The sequence below is a fragment of the Alligator mississippiensis genome, chromosome 1 (genome assembly GCF_030867095.1).
Source record: "Alligator mississippiensis isolate rAllMis1 chromosome 1, rAllMis1, whole genome shotgun sequence".
Classification (NCBI taxonomy): domain Eukaryota; kingdom Metazoa; phylum Chordata; order Crocodylia; family Alligatoridae; genus Alligator; species Alligator mississippiensis.
This window is the reverse complement of record NC_081824.1, coordinates 30,957,973-30,973,084: the sequence shown is the minus strand read 5'-3', so window position 1 is coordinate 30,973,084 and position 15,112 is coordinate 30,957,973. Positions and strand designations below refer to the sequence as shown.

Below are 15,112 nucleotides of genomic sequence, written 5' to 3'. Positions count from 1 at the left end.
GTAATGCAACCATAAATTGCACAAACGACACTTTTTTTGCAACAGCATCATACCGCTGACTCATGCTGAGTTTGTGATCTACCTTAATCCAGAAATCCTTCTTGACAGTGCTATTGCAAGGTGCAAAAGAGAACTTGAGGCTCCTTTTACTTTAAGGAAAAAAACTGCAGCTAAGAGAGGCCAGGCAATGGCAAAACGCAGCTGCCCAGGCAGGGGAGAGGCCCCTCAGGATAAAGGGTTGCACCTGCTGTCAGTCAGGAGAACTCTGCCTAGGGCAAACTGGCTGCAAGGGAATAAGCAGTAGGGCTGTGCAAAGCTTTGGGTGCTGATTCGATTCAGAAGAGATTTGGCCCGACTGGTGGCCAAATCTCCAAATCTGAATCAAATCGGGGACCAATTAAAAGGTCCGAATCAATCTGAAGCTCTCCGAATCAGTTCGGAAAAGATTTGGAGAGCTTCAGTGATTTGGGCAGTCCCCTCTGGCTGCAGCAGGGAGCTGGACCTGGACTCCTTACTGGTAAGTAGGGGGTGGGAAAGGGGGGGCTGAAGGAGAGGGGAGGGGACTATGGGGGGACCCCTGCCAGGCCCCATCCCCTGCCTGCTCCCCCAGCCCTCCTGAACACCCCCAACCCCTGCCCACTTTCCCAGCCCCTGCCATGGCTGCCCCACTTGCCCCAGCTCCCAGCCCTTTAAAAAAAACAGCAACAAAAAACCTAGAACTTACTGGCTGCTGCTGTGGCCTCAGGGCTTAAGGGGGGTCGTGGAAGAAGCCAGTGAATTCGGAGGTTTTTGTTTGTTTGTTTTAAAGGGCCAGGAGCTGGGGCAGGCAGGGCAGCCATGTGGGGAGGCTAAGAGAGCAGGCAGGGGTCAGGGGGCTTGTGGCAGAGTCCCCCACGTGGCGTGGGGCATTGGGGGTCAGTGGGAATTGCCCCCCCCACCACACCTGGCAGCAGCCGGTGAGTTGGAGCTTTTTTCCCCCAAAGATCCAGGAGCTGGGGTGGGCAGGGCTGGGAGAGTGGGTGGGGGATGGTGCCTGTGTGATTCAAAGATTTGGTTGATTTGGCAGCAGCCGAATCTCCGAATCGGATTTGGCTGAATCGATTCGGGACAGAGATTCGAATCACCATATTGAATCATTGTCCCTCGAATCATCTGAATCTGAAGCAAATGTTAGCCGCTTCACACAGGACTAATAAGCAACTGGAGACCAGAGGCTGGCTGCTTGCAACAGGCCTGACAGCCCACAATGAGACAAGAAGTGAAAGCCTAGCTTGAGCAGCAAGAGGCTGTTAGAGCAGCAGTTCCAAGCTGCCATGGCAAGCAGCCATTAGGCCCTGTGGAGGATCCCCTGCAGATGGTTACAGAGCCACCTGAGTAGAGGGGACAAGGCTTATGTGGCATATAAGCCCTGCAAGCCACTGGATGAACAGCTGCTAGCCAGGACAATTGCAGGGGGCTGCCAGGCTGACTTTAGAGCTGCTCTAAAGACTCCCAGCAGAATACTGGTGCCTTATAGAGGAACATACCCCTGGGTAAGGGGAAGCCTTGCTGGAAGACAGTGAGCTATTGGTGTCATTTGCTGTATCTAGAGCAGGTTCAGTTTGCTACAGCCAGTGTGCTTTTTCCCTTTGGTACAGTTAATAACCAGTGGTTTGGGTTTGGGACTGTCAGGGGAAGGTGGAGGTCCCAATAGTGCCTGAGGACACTAGAGTATCTTGAGCCCTGCCAATGGCTAGAGGCTCCAGACACAAAGCAGGCTTAGCCAGAGGACTGAAGTTGGGTGAAAGTGGCTGAAGCCTAGCAAGGGCCAAAGCCAGGCTGGGCCAGGGGCCCAGCAGCCCAGGAGAGGCAGAAACTAGGGGCCCAGTACAAGAGACACAAGGGCCAGAGGCCCAGAGATACTAACAATGAACAAGATGAGGCCAAGAGAGCTGGACCCAAATCCACGGACAAGGGCTAGAGGCTTGCAGCCAGAGAAAAAGGGCAGAAGCTGAGAAGGCCAAGCCCCACATAAGGGAATGATCAAATGGTAATACCTGCAAGGCATGGCAATGGCTATAGGGGAGGTCGGAGGCCACAAATAGCCCTTAAGGCTGCAAGTACCCTGAGGGGCATGGGTGGGCCAAGAGGGCCCACTGAGTGAAAAGTAAGCCTGAGACCAGCAGGGTCCAGGAGGGACCTGAGGCTGTCAGAAAAATGGAGGGCTCATTATAGAACATTTAAGCTGTCTCTCTAGCATTCAATAGTTACATCAAGGTGTGGCAGAAGAGAGGAAGGGGAGAGTACCTTAGACCCAGAGCATGCGGGGATTGTGTGGCCATCAGGGGACATTATGGTCTCCCCTGGAGCCCAACTTTGCTACACAAGACTACTCCCATAAAATAAAACATATTTTGATTTCTCAAGACCTTATCTCTTCCTCACCCCACTTAATTTTGCCAAATTTTTCCACAGAGAAATCTTTAGTGGCAGTAAAATAGATTTATAATCCACAACTTTGATCTGGTTGAAAAATAAAGTATTTCTAGGCTTCCTCTTCTGTTGCTATTATATGGTTTCCATGGCAACTAGAATTACTTTCTCTCCTCTTTCCCTCTTCCTGGTAGGACATGACATTAACTGCAATACACACAGCTATATTGAAATTTAGCAAAATAGCTCCACAGGGCAAATGCCATTTATCAGAAGAGCATACAGCTACTGCTGCCTTCCATTTGAGTCTTGTATTTAGTAAGAGAGACATTGTTTAAGACCCAATTCTGTGTCATGCTGAGCATCATGTATATGGTGCTGCAGGATGGAGATTCTACAGCCTCTCTAGGTAACCTTTTCCAAGCTTAACCACCCTCATAGTAAAAAGGTTTTTTTCCCGAAATATCTGACCTAAATTTCCCTTGCTACAACAGAAATTAGTTCTTGTCTTGTCCTCTGAGGCCAGAGAGAATATGCATACCACACACACTTTTCTCTCCAAAATTACCCGTATAAATTTGGGGTGAATATCTTAAGTGGAGAGATTGATTTCCATGCTGGGAAGGAGGTCGGGGAGTGCTGGGATAGCAACAAGGGGGCTGTACTTGGCACTGGCTCATCCAGGGCTGAATTGTAGAAGAGGAGTAGAATCCCATCATCAGTTTCTCTTCCCTTCCCCATGCTGCAGGGTCAACAGCTACAGGTTGAGCCTTCTCCCAGCTGCTCCCAAACTTGCAGTATCTCTCAGCTGAGCAGCAGAGGGAGAGAGGATGATGCTAATGATGGGACTCCACCCCTGCTCCATGTGGCTAGTGTTCAGTCCCACTTGAGCTGGTGCCATTGCAGGGGAGATTGGAAAAATCTTTTTTTTTCTTCATTCTGCCTTCCCAAACCAAGATGTGCATCTTATTCAGGGGGTGCATGGTATGCATATAACTATGGTAGTTTATTGCCATCCTCCTTATAACCACACTTCAGCTATTTGAAGACTGATATCAAATCCCTCCTCAGTCTTCTCTTCTCCAAACTACATATCCGCTCTCCCAACTTTTTCTTGTAAGTCATGTTTTCTAGATGTCTAACAACTGGGTTTTTTTGCTCTCTGCTGGACTCTTTCCAAACTGTCCACATCTTGAAGTGAGGTGTCCAAAACGGGACACAGTACCTGAGGGAGGCCTCTTTAGTGCTGAACATAATGGAAGAACCACTTTCCTTGACTTGCAGGCAACATACTCCTATTAATAAAACCCAGTATAAAACCCCACGGGCCATGGCAGTGTGGCATGGTGTGGGGAGCTGAGGGTGAACCTGGGACAACATGGATACGTAGTGCAGCAGGGGAGTGTGCAGTCTCTCAGTGAGGCTGCAGCTGTCTGGGTGCTGTTTGGCTCCCCTCACCTCCAGCAGCAGCTTCTCCTCCTCCTTCTGCTTGTGAGCAGCTGAGTGGGTGGAAGGCAGCCAGGAGCTGGAGCCAAAGCCCTGTGCATTGGGGGCAGAAGCCACCTGGCTAAAGCTCCCGGCTGCTTTCCACCCACTTGGCCACCCATGTCGGGTGGGTTGAAGGCAGCTGGGAGTTTGAGTTGAAGGTCCACATGCTGAGGCAGGAGCCACCTGGCAGAAGCTTACTTCTGGTTCAGGATGACACAGCAGGAGCAGGAGCCACTGCGGGAGGGAAGGGGAGGAAGGGGAGTCCTGAGTGGCTGCAGCCACACCAGGAGCAGCCCCGCCGGTAAGCTGTGTGTGCTGGCTGGGCCCAGGCTGGAGCATGATGCAGACTGCCCTGGGCAAGGTTCATCCCCATGTGGCCCATTGAGATGGCAGCCACAGGCTGGATCCAGTGAATTGGCAGGCGCTCCCTGTGGGCTGGGTCCAGCCTATACGCTGTATTTTGATCATCCCTGCTCTAAAACCTTAGTGGAGATGTTAAATTGTACCAGAGCCAGGACAGATTCCAGGGGAACTCCTCTCAAAATGCTTTCCCAATAAGACATTGAGCCATTGATGACTGATCTTTTGAGCACAATGATCCAATCAGTTAGGCATCCCTCTCACCGTACTTTCATCTAGAGTGTACTTGTTTAGCTTGCTAATGAGAATGTAATGGATCATTAGAAACCTGATCACTTCCCTGACTGCACACACAATTGCCCATGATAATGATAATGGAAGACAAGCATGAGCACATGATATAATAAAGTAGCCAGCACTGTCAGACACTAGAGGGAGACAGGATAAGAAGATACATTAGAACTTGCTCTTTAAGAACAATTCACAGAGCTTGAGGGAGAAAGTGTGGGGCTTCTGATGCTAAGGCCTAATGTCTAACACTGGCTGTGAATGTCTAAGGTTGGCTGGTGATCACTGTTCAAAAATGTAGTCACAAATGACTTCTATTGTGCCACTTACCTTCACACATTAGAATCTCTCCTGTGCACTTTCAAGGTGAGCACACTGAGGTTCTCAGCCAAGCAAAGGAATTGAGGCCAAGATCTGCAAAGATGCTTAGGTGCCTCTCACATTAAAATCAGTGGGAGTTAGTCACCAAGGCCACCTATACACAAGTAGCGAGGCTGCTCCGAAGTGCTGTAATTACAGTGCATCAGAGCAGACTCGATTAATCAAGTCTGCTGGAGCGTAGTGATTACTGTGCTCCAGCAAACTCCAGCATCTCGTGTATTAGCGTCCCCATGCTGAAAAATGGTGGTGGGGATGCTGATACACGAGACACACTGGGCGCTTTAATTAGAGCATCTCTCAGAGCCACTCTAATTAAAGTGCCCCTCCCCGCACTCCCAGAGCACATGTACAAATGTCCCAAAGCATTTTTGAGAACATAGGCTCAAATGTGCAATCCATAGGTGATATTTGGAAATGTACTAGGCTCTTCTATCCCTATAGCTGATTGACTTTTATAACAATTTCTTTTTTTCTAGCCTCTGATGAACTGAACGCTCATGCCATTTTTATAGCATGTTGCAGCAGGGCTGGCAGAGATGAAGCAGGTTTGCTTTCTTTGCATGTCTGCATGGCTGGGGCTACCTGCCCCTCTCCTCTGCACTGCAGATTTCTATCACTCATTTCGCATGCAGGACTCAACTGCAGTCAGTGAAAATTGCATGCAAAGAATGAAGGCAGACTGTGCTAAGTAGACATCCTTGGTGTGAATAAATAGGAGGCACAGTACAGACCAAGCTGACTTTTCTAGGATTTTTCCTAACCCCAAGCTGTCAGTGAGAGAACAGTATCTAAGATTCATTTATTTCCTATAGCTTTTACATTGCCTGTCTCTCTTCTAATAAGAGAGAATAGCTTTCGCCTAAAATTAGCATTCTGTTCCCTGTGTTCTAAATACACTCCCCACCTCGCCTCCTGATGAACTTTCCTCAAAACTCAGGCCCAAACTACCTCCCACTCTCTCATGTGCCTCTTTCATTTATTTCCCTTAGCTTCCTCTCCTCTTTTGGACTACTCCTACTTCTCATTTGGTCAGCCAGCTAATTAAAGGCAAGACTGGGGCTCTGTATGATAGGTAGATGTGCTGTGTGAAGCTAGGAACTTGACACTTGTATAAATATGATGGGGAAAGGCTGGTGCTGCTAATGGTCAAAGGAGCTGTGAAAGACAGGAATGGACACTGGAAAGAACATGCACACTTCTGTGTGCTATCTCAGGAATCCCAAACCTATTTTGCCTACCTGTGCCAGAATGCCTCTGTCTACTGGCTTTGGGTCATTGCTCCATTGCATCCACACGTGCAATGCTGGTGCTAAAAACCCACATTAGAAGGTTTGGGCTGTGAATATTTTCACAGGGATCTTTTCTGTTGTAAAGCATCCTGCCCCTCAACTATGATGTAACAACAACTCTTAATAAAAATCGTATATGTAGACCTGTGCGAAGCTGACTACAGTGGCAGGTGCTGTAACTGATTTGCATTATTGTTGCATCATCCCAGGGAGTTAGTTCATTACCATATCAATGCCAGGCTTACAAAAAATAAAAGACCCAGCTAGGCTAATGTTGACACATGTGCCATATAACACTAACTGAAACCCTTAAAGGTTAGAGGGTGTCATGCTTGTGTCTGGCACTGAGTCTGGGACTCCCCTCACACCCACAGACGGAGCTCTGTTTCTTCGTGGCCAGCTGAGACTTCAAGATAGCAGGAGAGGATGAAAACAGAGAAAATGATTCATTGTTTCTAACACTCTTGTCTACAGAACTTTCTCTGATAAAAGACATTCTATTGCAAACCCAGCTGTAAAGTTTTGCCGCACCCTTCAAGAAAACACTCATGTTCTTTCAGTCCCAGGGTTAACTAGGTAAAATCATCTACTTAGAACAGAAAAAAGCTGCCAAAATGATAGGGAACCCTACAAACAAAGCCTAGCTACTATATTTACTTGACTATAAGGCAAGGTCCCTCTCCCCTCCCCTCCGAGTCAACATGGGTGGGGGGAAGGGGGGTGGAAGGAAGCTCCTCATTTTACATTCACATACAAAGAAACCCCATTACATACACTGCCTATCTTTGAACTGCTACTAAAAGCTGCTTATCCTCAGTAATGGAAACTATGTATGAAATTGTCAAAATGCAGCCAGCACTGAGAATAATTATAAAGTACATGACCCATATGGGACAAACGTGCTAAGAACCATAGATTAGTACAATCCATCTGAATAAGACATGGTAATACCTATTGAACATAATCTTCCTCAGCAATGACTGTTTTTCAAGTCATGGTGAGCCACTGCACTGCATACATTTAAAATTCCTCTTCACTCCCACAGCTGAGGTGTGTCTTTGTTTCCCCTTTGCAATATTTTCTGTTTCTTTACCAGGTTTAAATGTCTGGCAAACATCACCAAACAGAGCCCCAAACAGCTTACTCAGAATCCCTGTCAGCCCCTCTCTCACCCTATTGCATATGATTAGTGTGGCCCCGCCCTCCATAAGATGAAGATGGAACAAGCTGCCTTATACCTCATCTGCATATAAATTTTTGAAGGATCCCTGAACTTATGAGAAAAACATCCAATGCTAGCCATGAGTAGGGAGTTAATTAGCACATGGATCCTTGTTGGGTGGTATCTAGAGTGCACACACATACTGAGTAGTGCTGAGCTTGAAATGCTGTTGACTCTGGTGGGGCCCAGCCCAATGAACTATATGGTGAATCATGAACTTTTTGGCATTGGTCTAAGCAGCAGTGACTGTGACAGCAACAGTGAATAAGTAGACAACATAAAATCCATCACTAGGGAGAGATCTAAAAGACTGTGTTAGGGAAATGACTGTGGACAGGTGTGCAGGAATGCGGGGGTGCAGGTGTGTCTATTGTAACAGGTGCATGGGTTTTTAAATGTGTTTTAAGGTATGTGAAGGAAAGCTTATTTGAGATACTGTATAACTATAACTATAGTAGGGCTGTGCGAAATTTTGTTCGGTGTTTTGTTTCGAAGCTGTTTCGATGCATTTTGAGCTTGAAACAGTGAAATCAAAATGAAACAAAAGGCTTCAAAATAGCTTTGAAATGAAATGAGGGCACTCAAAAGGTTTCAAAAGTTTTGAAATGTTTTGAGTTTCGAAGTCAGCCTTGCTTCAGCTAAACAGAAACTAGGCAGAGGGAGGGGGAAGAGTGGGGAAGGACTGCTCTTTGATATTCATGTCTATCTCCCTGTTCAATTCCCCAGCTCTCTGATGGCTTTACACCACTCTCTGATCATTTCCCCAGATCTTCCCAGGGGGTGTGGGTCCCTGATCCATGTGTGGGGTTTCAGCAGCCTGCTGAAACACAGAGCACAGATCTGGGGGCCAGTGCCCCACCCTGGAAGATCTGGGGGAAGTGATCTTCTTTGACTTCAGAAGGGCCAACTTCAATGAGCTTCAGAGATTAGTGGGGGAGGCACTGACAGCCCAGAAAGTAGAGATGGGAGTCCATGAGGGAGGGTCGTACCTTAAGGGGGCGATCCTCCAGGCCCAAAGGGTAACATACCTGAGAGAAGCAAGCAGGGTAAGAGTGCTCAGAAACCCCCATGGCTCAGCAAGGGCATTCAGGAATGCCTGAGGACTAAAAGGGAGGCGTACAACCAGTGGAAGGGAGGGACTATCACCAAGGAGGAGTACTCCTCCTCGGCCCATGAGTGTAGGAGGGCTATTAGGAAGGCCCAGGCAGAGATGGAACTCAGGTTAGTGTCCAGGATTAAGGACAACTAAAAGTCCTTTTTCAAGTACACTGGGAGCAAGAAAAGGGCACCAGGCAATGTAGGGCCTCTACAAGACTCAAATGGTAACCTTGTGGCTACGCCAGATGAGAAAGCTGATATTTTTAACAGTTTCTTTGCCTCTGTTTTCCTGAACAGGGACCAGGACAACCCTCCTACCAGAGGTAGGGACAATCTCGGGGATAGCTCTGTCAGGCCTTGGATCAGCGCAGATGTAGTTAGGGATCTTCTGGGAGGGCTGGACATTTTTAAATCTGCAGGTCCAGATGCCCTCCACACAAGGGAGCTGGCAAGGGTCATCGAGCTGGCCTGGCTGTATGAGCATTCACGGTCATCTGGCCAGGTGCTGTGGGACTGGAAACTAGCTAATGTGGTCCCATTTTAAGAAAGGGAGGAAGGAGGACCCAAGTAAGTATAAGCCTCACCTCGGTCCTTGGGAAGATCTTGGAGAAAATCATCAAGGAGCACATCTGTGGGGGCCCAGCAGGGGAGCTCATGCTCTGGGGCAACCAGCATGGGTTCATCAAAGGCAGGTCCTGCCTGACCAACCTGATTGCCTTTTATGACCAAGTAACTAAATGCTTGGATGATGGTGTTGCCATGGATGTAGTCTTTCTAGACTTTAAGAAGACCTTTGACACTGTCTCTCACCCCATTCTCATTAATAAATTAAGTGACTGTGGCATTGATGCCTACACAGTTGGATGGGTAAAAAACTGGATGATGTGGTGCACCCAGAGAGAAGTGGTGGACGGGTAGTACTCAATCTGGTGAGATGTGAGCAGTGGGGTCCCCCAGGGCTCAGTCCTCGGGCCCGCACTGTTTAACATCTTTGTCGACTTGGACAAGGGGGTTGAAAGCACATTGTCCAAGTTTGCTGATAACACTAAGATGTGGGGTGAGGTGGACACACTTGAAGGGAGAGAGAGGCTGCAACTAGATTTAGACAGACTACAAAAGTGGGCAGATGAGAATAGAATGGGGTTCAACGTAGACAAATGCAGGGTGCTGCACCTTGGGAGAAGGAGTCCACAGCATACGCACAGGCTGGGGAGTTCCCTTCTTGAAAGCACAGAGGTGGAAAGGGATCTTGGAGTCATTATTGTCTCCAAGATGAACATGAGCTGCCAATGCCAGACTGCAGACAGCAAGGCCAGCCATACCTTGTCATGCATCCAAAGATGCATCTCAAGCTGGTCCAGAGAAGTAATACTCCCCCTCTGTGCGACGTTGTTCAGGTCGCAGTTGGAGTACTGCATCCAGTACTGGGCGCCACACGTTAGAAAGGATGTGGCCAGCCTGGAGAGAGTTCAGAGGAGGGCCACCCACTTGGTGAGAGGGCAGCAGGACAGGCCCTACGAAGAGAGACTGAGGGACCTGAACCTGTTCAGCCTTGGCAAGAGGAGGCTGAGGGGGGACCTGGTGGCTGCCTACAAACTTATCAGGGGAGATCATCAGCAAATAGGAAGAGCACTTTTCTCCCCAGCACCTTGGGGTGACAAGGAACAATGGTAATAAGCTGATGGAGAATAGGTTTAGGTTAGAGATCATGAGGCAATATTATTTTACAGTTAGGGTGGCCAAAATCTGGAACCAACTTCCCAGGGAAGTGGTCCTCACCCCTACCTTGGGCAAATTCAAGAGGAGGTTGGATGATCACCTGTCTGCGGTCTTGTGAACCCAGCATTCATTCCTGCCTGTGGCAGGGGGTCAGGCTAGATGATTTGTTCAGGTCCCTCCTGACCCTAGCTACTATTAAACTATGAACAAGGGGCTGGGGAATCAAACAGGGAGCTAGGGAAATGTTCAGGTCCCCACAGGCTTGGGCCTGCACAGAGGATGCCTGCCAAAGGATTTGGAAGCATCTGAAGCCCCAGGTGGGGGTGGAGGATGCTTGCTGATAGCAGGACCACATATGGTTCACAGATTTGGAATTGATTTGGCTGATTTGACTTGGGACAAAAAACTTCCCTAAAAAGCAAATAAAAAATTGTAGTACAGTTTTATGGTAATGGGAGACTGTTTTTGTGCTTTTCTGCTGGCTTTCTCCTTTGGCCTTTTAGCTAGGAGCAAGTACAACTAGGGGGCATATGAAATCCAATGCCTTTGCGTTTGGGGACTGAACATAAAATGCCTGCCGTGGATTTGGGGAGTATTCAAAGTGCTAGGCTGATGGGTCTGGGATGGAGGAGACTTGCTCATGGTAGAGCCACAGAGATTTGAACAATTGCTAACTTGGCTTTAAGCAAAAATAAATAAATAAATAAATATTTTGTACTCTATGTAGTACAAAAGTGCTGCTTAAAAATGTGTTTCTGTAGTATCTGTGCTAAAAAATGCAGCAATTGCAAAATAGGCATCAGTTCTGGATAAATTAAGTTTATGGGTATAAATCTATGCAATGTATTACAGCTATATTTATTTTCAGGTCAGTTTTTTCAAATGTGTTCCTTACTTCAATGTGCTTAGGGTGAGCAGGGTCTGACAGTAGGGAGGGGGGAAGGGGCTGCAGGAGGAAGAAGTTGGGGGCAACAGAAGGCAAAGAGGTTATTTAACCCCCTAGATTTAGTTTCACTGCTGTACCAGTGGGAGGGGGCAAATTCAAAGCAAAACTCCAATAATTAGATTCTATACCTGGAAAACGATATCAAATTTATCAATTTAATGTAATTCTTGGGAGGTCGTCTTATAATCAGGGTTGCCTTATATTTGAATAAATATAGTAATTCTCTACCTTAAAAGGCAACTAATATGTTACATTTCACCAAAAAACCCTTTTAAGTTGTCTGACAGACAAGGCAGCAGAATAGACTCTTACTATTTGTTTGGTGACTAGGCAGAATCCATGGAAACATGCCTGAGGGGTTTTTCCTACATGGAAAGCTGTACCTGGTGATGAATCAGCAAAGGATCAACTCAGGAGTTATTTTATTGCCTGTATGCCAATTCAGGTAATGAATCTGAAATTCATAATACATGTCAGGGTTTCACTGCCCTAAAGGAGCCCTTAGCTCTGTTTATTATATTTTATTGCATAAAATACACATATTTTCCTCAAGCCAGCTGGGGGAAATTGAGGTGTGCATTCCATGTGAGAAATATGGACCACTGGTGAGAGAGTGGTGGCAGTGTTAATTACTATGGCACTGGGAGCTACAGGAATTAATGCTGCTAGCTTTTCTCTGCTTCAAAGTTTCCGGACTCCTGGGGAACTCCCTGGCCAAATGACAGGGCCCTGTGTGCTGAATTGGGCATGTGCATGGGGTCAGTCCATGATTGGACCTGGTGCACAGCCCTAGACCTGGCATATGGTGTCAATGCTGGTATCATATTGCCCCAGACCTATGGCACTAGATAGGGCTGGTGCACAGGTTGGACCCAGCACATGGCTGCAGACCCAGAGGGCTGGATTGGGCTGATATGCAGGGTCACACCCAATGCAAGGGGTAAGACCTGGGAAGCAGCCCCATATCCAGCCACTAACTTGGGCTGGTATATAAGGTCAGTCTGAAGTTGGACATAGCACATAACCCTAGACCTTGATGCAACCCATGCAACAAGGTAAGATCTTTTTCTCCTTTTTGCTTTTTTCCAAAAATTGTGCATGTTATATTTCAGGGTGTGCTGTATGTGAGAAAACATGGAGCCAAACACAGAAAACCCTAAATAGCAGGTAAGTGAAAGGAATCCAGATAGTATTTCGAAACTCAGGGCACAGACAGAAGTAGCAATTTTTGCCTGATCAGGCCACAGCAAGCTGTCTATAGTCATGAGCATACACATGTGCACGGCTGCAGACTGCTTCAAAAATGGCTGATTGGGTGAAAATCTGAACCCTCACTGCATGAGGAGTCAGGTGAAGATGTTTCAAAACATAGCTTCTGAAACTTGTGTCTGCACTGCCTCCCAGCCTCAAGTTGTTTTCAGAATGGGAGGGATGAAAGGGAGCAGAGGGAGTTTGTTTTGAGTTTTTTTCATCCCCCGCTGGAGGGTGGAGCAGGTTTACTGGAGCCCCACCAAGGTGGTGGTGTGGGGGAAGGGCTACAAATCACCCCACAGGGCATTGCTAGGGGTAACTGGCTGCAGGCTGCAGCCAGCAGCTAAATTTTCCTCCCCCCTGGAACCAACAGTGAACGTCTGTTTTGTCCGGGGGGATCGTTGGAACACTTCCTGCAAAGCGTTCTCAGTTCCAGCAGGGAGCTGCACTTCTGTCTGTGCCCTCAATTCTAACCATGTCCACTTCCTGAGATAACTGTTGTGTGTGTCTGTACTGTCTTACACAGCAGCTGTGTGTCACCTCGTGCAAAACTGGTGGGTGAAGTGATCTATGAGTAAAGTTTATTGAGACATTACATGGTCTTTTCTAGATTAAAAGTGTAACATCTCTCCTTAATTAACTAAAGCCTTGGGAATGTCCACCAAAATAAGATAAAACTTAAAAGGCAAGTACTATTTTTACTATAGTCCTCAAAGCTGAGAACCAGTCTGAAAGCTATGCTGAAGCAAACGTTTTTATTACAGAATGAAGGAGGACTCCTTATTTCAAGGCTGATGTAGCTCCCTCATACTATTTATGAATTGTCACTCGCTTCATGGCCCTTAGAAACTTAGTGTATAAATAAAAATATTTCCAAAGACTGTGAAATACAAAATCCTTTAGAAGTCTGCCCCCAGAAGACTGCTGGCTGAGGGAGATCACAGAGAATAATGAGCATGATTATCAAGCGCACGCACTCACTTGGATTCCTTCATGAACAAGCTTTTTTATGACAGGGGAACATAAATAGGTTGGTGCTCCAAGGATAGAAGAACTGTTTCTGCCAGAGTAAAACACCAAATCAGCTACTAAGATAGTTTTCTACAGCAACTTATACATAGTCAAATATTGCTGCTGTTGTGCCACTAATTTAGTAAACATTAATTGTGTAGGAAAGAACATAAATTCTGACTTGTGTTAACTGGCTGAAGAAAAATTTAAATTCAAGCAATATCCCATAAACATAAACAAGAAAAAAATGTCAGTATTTGTAGACAGTCCTACAAGATAGTTGGTCACATCAGGCCAAAAAGCCAGGCCAACATTTCTCTTCTTCTCTCAGACCTCTCATCAGTCCTTTGGGAAATAACTTTCATTATATCTGCAGCCTTTCGAATGGAAGAATCCCAAAGAGTATCACATTCCCAGACAAAAACATATTTAAGACTGTAAATACTTATCAGCTGCTTCCATTGAAACCTGTACTAAAATATAGCTATAACACAAAATGAACGCTAGGAACCTCTCAAGTCTGATATGAAAAACAAGCTTAAGTTTGGAAATTCTGAATTAAGTTTCCACAAACTTCTTTAATTGCCACACCTGGTTAAAGGCCTGGTCTTGACCAGAAAATGTGCTCTCAAGTTAACTAATTTGGGTTAATTAAAACATGATAACATCCTACTGAAAACAAAGCAGTTTGCTGTTTTCCCAGGAGTTATCAGGTTGAGTAAAGGCAATCAAGAAGTCTTATGAAATACATCACAAGATTCTAATGCCTACACGGATTAGGACCAGAACCAATGTATTCTGTCATTTGCTGTGGAAGTGTGCTTCAAAATGTAAATGTTTATTTATGGTATTAAAAGTGGGTCTTCAGCCCTTGTGGCCATTGAACACAACCTCAAACCAAATGTGAATGAAATTTAAGGAAAGCAAAATGGTCTGAGACTAGCAGACAGCTCTGAGACATCCGAGCTAAATTCCCCATCTGTAAAATGGGGAAAATAAAACCTCCTTTCTCTTATCATTCCTCTGTCTTGTCTATTTAGAAATAAGAGAAACTTCCTACCCAAAGGTTTCAGTATTTTTACACTGTTTAGTACAATGGCCTGACCTCAATTAGGGACTTCAAGAAAATCTATAATTTCTTCATTCCCCATTATTAATTTCCCCATTCACCTCAATAGAATAATAGCTTTCAAACCTAAAACAAAGTTATAAATTTTAACAATAATGTCCCTGCAGTGGAAGCATCCAGCAAATTTGTCCATATAGGAACCTCAGACTGCCTCCCCTGGCAGAAGCCAAAAGCTATAATCAGCTCTTGCTCCGCTCCAACACCGCTTCCTTTCTCCAAAACAATTGCTGCATTGATGCACTGTAGAATATGTCATGCAGCAAAACAAGGGAAGATGGAAGACATCACATAAAATACAATGATATCCAAACAAATACTTCAGGTGCTGCTATACTGAGTCTGTGATGCAATTTCATATTTTTTTCTTCAAAAGTTCTGGTTTTTAGGATGAAATAATGCTCCCAAACACAGAAAGACAAAAATTAGGTTTACTTTGCTATGGATTGTCAATGGAGCCTTGATTAACAATGTCATTTTATGTCCTATCATGAAAAAGTACCTTCATTGACATGGTGCAA

General features: G+C 46.0%; 1 long non-coding RNA gene across 1 annotated transcript; it reads left to right on the top strand.

Annotated features, from left to right (window-relative positions):
- The first annotated feature begins 278 nt into the window (after positions 1-278).
- On the top strand, positions 279-14,779 carry LOC132249950 (uncharacterized). Its single transcript, XR_009461493.1, has 4 exons — positions 279-517; positions 11,534-11,648; positions 12,316-12,370; positions 13,219-14,779. It is a non-coding gene; the product is annotated as an uncharacterized LOC132249950 (long non-coding RNA).
- Positions 14,780-15,112: the final 333 nt, after the last annotated feature.